Raw genomic sequence first — 6,000 nt, forward strand, 5'->3', positions numbered from 1 at the left:
TTGGACTAAGCAGGCAATAAGGAGCTAAGAGTCTCCAAGGGAGCAGCTGACAAAAGATTAGCAGAAAGGTCAGAGACAAAGGTGGTTCTTTCTCTGAGTCAAGTAATTCATCAACCTGAGTCCATGGACTGAGCAAAACACTGGCACCTTCCTCTCTCAGTTCACCACTCCTCCCTTTTGTCACGATTCTCCATACCCCTTTCCCAGTCCCACTACCAAGTCCCAGCTTCAGTGGGTAATTCCCTTCAGCTGGAGCCACAAGCCTGGGATATAAGAGATGGGAAGTCTTTGTTCTCGTGGCCAGGACCTAGAGGAAAGAAAATGAAACTGCTATTTACTGAGAACCTATTTTGTACCAGACATTGTGCTACTTTAAGAACACTCACTGGGACTTCCCTGCAGTCCAGTGGTTAAGACTCCATGCTTCCACAGCAGGGGGTGTGGGTTCTATCCCTGGTCAGGGAACTAAGATCCCGCATTTCTGAGGTGCGGCCAAAAAAAAAAAAAAAAAAAAACACTCCCTAAATCTCACAGTAATCATTTATAATTAGTACCCCATTTTACAGATGGGAAATTTGTGTCCAAGGTCACACAGCAATGACAGAGCTGGCCCAAGAACCCAGGAATATTTCTCCAGAGTATTTCTACACCCCTGACCACCTCAAAATGGAGAGATGTGGTCCAGCCATTCTAGGTTGCAACTCAGAATACATTATTCTCTAAAACACTATTATAAGTGTTGGTTACAGTCTATAGTATCACTAATACACAAAGGCACACAATGAGTTAGCAAAGCTTTGGGGTCCTAGCCTGGAAATCTAAATGCTATTTGTTATTTTATTTGTTCAACATGACAAACAAAAGTGGTCTTGAATACAAGGAGTTCTTAAGTGAGGCTTTTCCTTAAGAATATTTTCTTCCACAAAAAATCACCAAGGATAGAAACTATTTCACCTTGTTAACTTGTAAGAACCATGACACTAGAAGACACCTGTGGAAAATATGCTTATCTGACCAGGTGCTCATTTACAGTGTGCTGTCATTTGAATAAAACATCATACTAAATCCTACAGACCACAGCTTATGATAGAAATGCCACAAACTACAGCAGTACAGCTGATATGCCTGTAATCTACTGACAAAAATGTAGTCTTTAGCAAAGTGAAACCAGATGTCTGGTGTGAAATCACATGTCTGTGGACTTGTCTTTCTTGGCTTCCAGAGCAGTATTAGCTACACTAAATACACAGCTTAGCTGTATATTAAACCCACGACTTGGCAAAATCATGACAGTTTGGACATGAAGCATCAGAATTTTTATTGTAATTCTTATAAACCAAAGACATTTCTGAAATAAAAATCCTAACTTTAAATACTCAGCTAAATGTGGTAGTATGTCTTTCTCACTGTGGGAACAGTGTCAGAGCTTTTTAAACACATTATGGAAACCCTTCCCCTTCACTTTTCAAGCTGACACTCTTTCTGCTATGGAATGAGCTGATAGAAGGAATCAGGTGTCAGTCCTTGTCCCAGAAATTCTAGGATCAGATAGAACAGGTGATCACCTGTGAAAATGCAAATACCCAGGAAGCTTAGCACCTTTAGGAAAGCAAGTACTAGACTGCTTTCCACAATCACAAGCCAGATCAAAAGAAAGTGGGTGACCCGATAGAGAAACAGGGAGGGAAGTTAATAGTATCTGTGTGCCAGGCACTGTTTTTACATTTTCTTTTTAATATACTCATTGTTCTATCTTGATAGATGAGAAGTTAGGGGCAAAGAAGTTTTAACTGGCCTACAGTCGCAGAGCTAATATAGTAAGAGCCAGGATTCACATCCATGTCTGAAAGACTATAAAAGCCATGCTACTTCCACACAGGATTTGGAGTGGAACAAAGAGCAGTGGTAAATAGCCAAGAATATGGAGGTAAAAGGCAGAAACCTACCATTTTTACCCAGCAGTGGTCGTCTGAGACTGATTTCAGATGAGACTCACATTCTACCTCTTATAACCTTGCAAGATTTAATTTTAAGTAACTTTTTTTTACCTTATATAACTTTTGTAACCAAAAAAAGACAACTTGTTTCACTTCAATTTAAAAAAAAAAAAAAAAAAGAGGTTATGGGAATTCCCTGGCAGTTCAGTGGTTAGGACTCTGCACTTCCACTGCCGGGGGCTTGGGGGTTCAATCCCTGGTCAGCAAACTAAGACCCCCGCAAGCTACTCGGCACGGTCCAAAAAAAATTGGGATTGACATATACACACTACTATATATAAAACAGATAACTAATAAGGACCTACTGTATAGCACAGGGAACTCTTCTCAACACTCTGTAATGACCTATATGGGAAAAGAATCTAAAAAAAAAGTGGATATATGTATATGTATAACTGATTCACTTTGCTGTACAGCAAAAATTAACACATTTTAAATCAACTATACTCCAATAAAAATTAAATTTAAAAATAAATTTAAAAATTAAAAGAAACAAAACAAAGTGAGGTTAAATGTAAAGAAACCCACACAAGTGCACAGCCTACTTTAGCATTTATTTTCCTAAGTGCATCATCCTTAACATTGCCCATGCTTTCTAATCTTAGGTCATTTTTCTGGAACAATTCAAAAAATTATCCTCATCTAATTATAATGCTGGTTCAAGACATTTATTACACTGGAAAATGACTATAACTTTACTACAGGACACAAATCACCATGGTCAGTCATCCCTGAAAGTTCATTTCTGAAAGTATCAGTAAGGCAGGAAATAACACTGTTCTCCCACACCACTGCTACCACTATCAGCAGTACAGTGAAGGTCTTCTACATTAACACTTAACTATTCAGAAAAACCACAGAAAACCGGTAAAAGGCCTGCCCCCAAATGGCTATCTCCAACAGTCCCCTCATTCTCACCACCTTACATCAAAGTGCTCAGCACTCTGGTAAAAAAAAAAATATCTACTGAATCAATAAATGAACCTATCACCAATAAACAACTATTTCCTGTTTTTTTCAGAAAGTAAGTTATGTGGCCATCTGCCAGTTGAGCACACACAAATAAGAAAGGTTCGGGACACAGGCAGCCAATGTCAAGATGCCATGGAGGGCAATTCTAGTTTTCCTGTGTAAGTATCCAAGAATGTGATTTACAAAATCCTTGCCTGTGGCTTACCTGAATTTTAACTAATTCAAAACATTTCTTTATATGGGACACAGAGGATGCATAAGGTGTTTCCAAACTTCTGAGAGCAGTTGTGTCTCATTTCACTAATACTAGGGGAAGAGGGATCATGGAAAAGTTCCAGAGAAGAACCGTTAAAAGAGCCCACACTGAAAAATCACAGCAAACCTTCAAAGACTTCAATATGCTGTTTGGCAACGTTTCAGAAGTGAACAGAATGCTGGTGAGGAGGTATCAAAGTGAAAGTCAAGAAGAAAAGGCCCAGTCTGGTCATTTCTCCCTCCCAAAATACCTTTCTCTATGAGCTTAAGAGAAGATCCCAAAAGAACTTCAACACGTGTAACACTGTTATTAACTTTATGCTTTGGAGTCCTAAAGGATTTTTACAGGAGTCCCCTTTTAAAATGTAAAGATCCTTGGGGGGGGACTTCCCTGGTGTCGCAGTGGTTAAGCATCCACCTGCCAATGCAAGGGGCACGGGTTTGAGCCCTGGTCCGCGAAGATGCCACATGCCGCGGATCAACTAAGCCCGCACGCCACAACTACTGAGCCTGCACTCAAGCCCTCAAGCCAAAATTACTGAGCCTCCGAGCCACAACTACTGAAGCCCGTGTACCTAGAGCCCGAGCTCTGCAACAAGAGGAGCCACCGCAATGAGAAGCCTGCGCACCGCAACAAAGAGTAACCCCCGCTCGCCGCAACTAAAGAAAGCCCATGCGCAGCAGCAAAGACCCAACGCAGCCAAAAATAAATAAATAAATAAATTTATTTTTAAAAAAAAGATCCTTGGAGGGGTTCCTGTTCATTATCAAGGAGAGCCATGATGCTTTAATTTCAGTCTCAGAGATTATTCCAAGTTAGCTAAGAGATGGGGGCCTGAGACAGACAACTACAGGACAACTACAAGACAGACAACTACCGAGAGGTAAAGGGTAATGACAGTTTTCTGCCAGGTCAAGTGACTAAAAGGGACCTATGCCAACTGTCAAAGTCCCAGCCAACTTACGGACTCCGAAACACCTGGAAAAAAAAACCTCTTCGACTTGGAGCCTGTGACCCTTGAAGGTGGGCCTTAGGTTCCTGCTGAAAACGTACAATTTGGCCCCAAGATCCAAGGGCAGTTCTGGATCTAGTCCTTCTCTCTCTGGCTCGCTCTCTTTCAGGATAAAGTGCTAGCTCCTTCCACCCCTAACCATTCCTTACTTACCCTTTCTCCCGTTCCTCCTCGGTGAGAAGGGGTAAGTGGTTACTTTGTGCCCTCTCCCAATTTGGCCAAAACCTTAAAAGTAAAAATGACAGAGACAAACACGTGTTTTAAAACCCTGACGTTCAAGCCTCACAACTCCCACCACTCGCCCAACGTGTCTAGACAGAAGGCAGCGCGTCTCCACAGCGCTCCCTCTCGGCCAGGACTTGGGCCGGAGTTGTCCCCTCAGGTGGGGGGCACGAAGAGAGGGCGCGACCTGGGGTAGCCTGGCCAGCGGGGAGGCGCGGGTCGGCTCCGGGCCTGGCGTCCCGGTCTCTGGGCTCCGGTTTCCGACCCGCGTTGGTGGAAGGAGGAGGGGTCCGGGGTTGGCCGCCCCACGGGGCCTCAGATAAACACGCGCACGCACACATGCTCGCAATCACCGCAGGACTCACGGCCAAGCAGCCCTCCGCCTCCCAGCAATGCTCGTCCCCTCTGGGGCTAACTCCGGGGTAAGGGGCCCAAGCCCTGGGGGCCACCAAGGGTCGGCAGCGGCACCCCGCCTGCCCACCCCAGCCAACCTCACAGCCCCCTACCTACCCCCAAACCCCCGCCCTCCGCACCCGCGGCGCAGCTCTGCCCAAGAGAAGTCCCCGCGTGGGTTCCGCCCTCCGCCGGCGGCAAGCTCCGCCCCCGCCCCCGGAGCGCGGGAGCTCCGCGAAGCTCCGCCCCCAGCGGTAAAGCTGCACTTCCGAACGCCTGCGCGGGTTAGGCCGAAAACCCGGCCTGGATCTCAAACGGATCAAAAACAACCCTCGCTTAGCAGGCAATTTATTGAGCACTTGCCCTGAGCTCAGCGCTGTACTAACGGCTGAGGGAGGGCAACAAAGAGCTGAAAATCTGTGAGACTGTGACTTCATCCTCTCCCCTTGTTTTACAGATGAGGAAACCGAGACCCCAGCAGTTGTTTTGAGTGCACAGCTACAGTGGCAAGCTGCCTTATTGGGGCTCTCCCCTCTGGACTCGTCCTTTCGGCGTTTTTTCTACTAAAGTGGGTACGGGAAAACTATTCGATGTTGCTGCTTCTAAACAAGTCAGAAGGAATAACCCAGAACAAGTGGTTTACTTTGGAGAAACTGGAATTTCATACCTAAGCTTTTGCATTCAAATGACACAAACTCTTAACTGGGTTATTAAAACCTTCGAAGAAAGTGAAACCTACAACTACTTTTTTTTTTTTAACCCTCCGCCAATTATATCCTTGATTGTGTCTGTCTTCATCGTCCTTCTGGATACTGACAAGCTATTCTGTGCAAATCATTCAATACAAATCTAAGTACCAGACACTCTGGTACTTTGTGTTCAAAACTAATTCTAAAGTTTTAAAAACCTAGTCAGAGACTTAAACAGTCCTGATAACTAGAACTATTAATCTCCTGAGGAGAATAAAATTGCTCTCCTGTGAAGGGGTTGTGTAGCAGTTTTGTAGTTTTTCTTATTTGTCACTGAAATAATTACTGTAAGGTAAGCTCTTCCCTGCTAGTTCTTAAGGACTTAATTCCAAGAACACTTAGCTTGGAAGACCACCCTCATGGAATAGCAGTGGGGACCGATTTGTAAATTGGACTGGG

General features: G+C 44.3%; 1 protein-coding gene across 2 annotated transcripts in view; it reads right to left on the minus strand.

Moving 5' to 3' along the window:
• The window catches only part of IMMP2L (inner mitochondrial membrane peptidase subunit 2), a 901,323-nt gene extending 896,275 nt beyond the window's left edge, over positions 1-5,048 (minus strand). For both annotated transcript variants that reach the window (XM_060108457.1, XM_060108458.1), the window contains exons 1-2: positions 4,993-5,048; positions 4,391-4,462 (exon numbers count right to left, since the gene is read on the minus strand). The gene's annotated coding sequence lies outside the window, so the exon portion shown is untranslated. The remainder of the gene's footprint in view (positions 1-4,390; positions 4,463-4,992) is intronic.
• Positions 5,049-6,000: the final 952 nt, after the last annotated feature.

This window comes from Mesoplodon densirostris, chromosome 9 (assembly GCF_025265405.1).
Source record: "Mesoplodon densirostris isolate mMesDen1 chromosome 9, mMesDen1 primary haplotype, whole genome shotgun sequence".
Classification (NCBI taxonomy): Eukaryota; Metazoa; Chordata; class Mammalia; order Artiodactyla; family Ziphiidae; genus Mesoplodon; species Mesoplodon densirostris.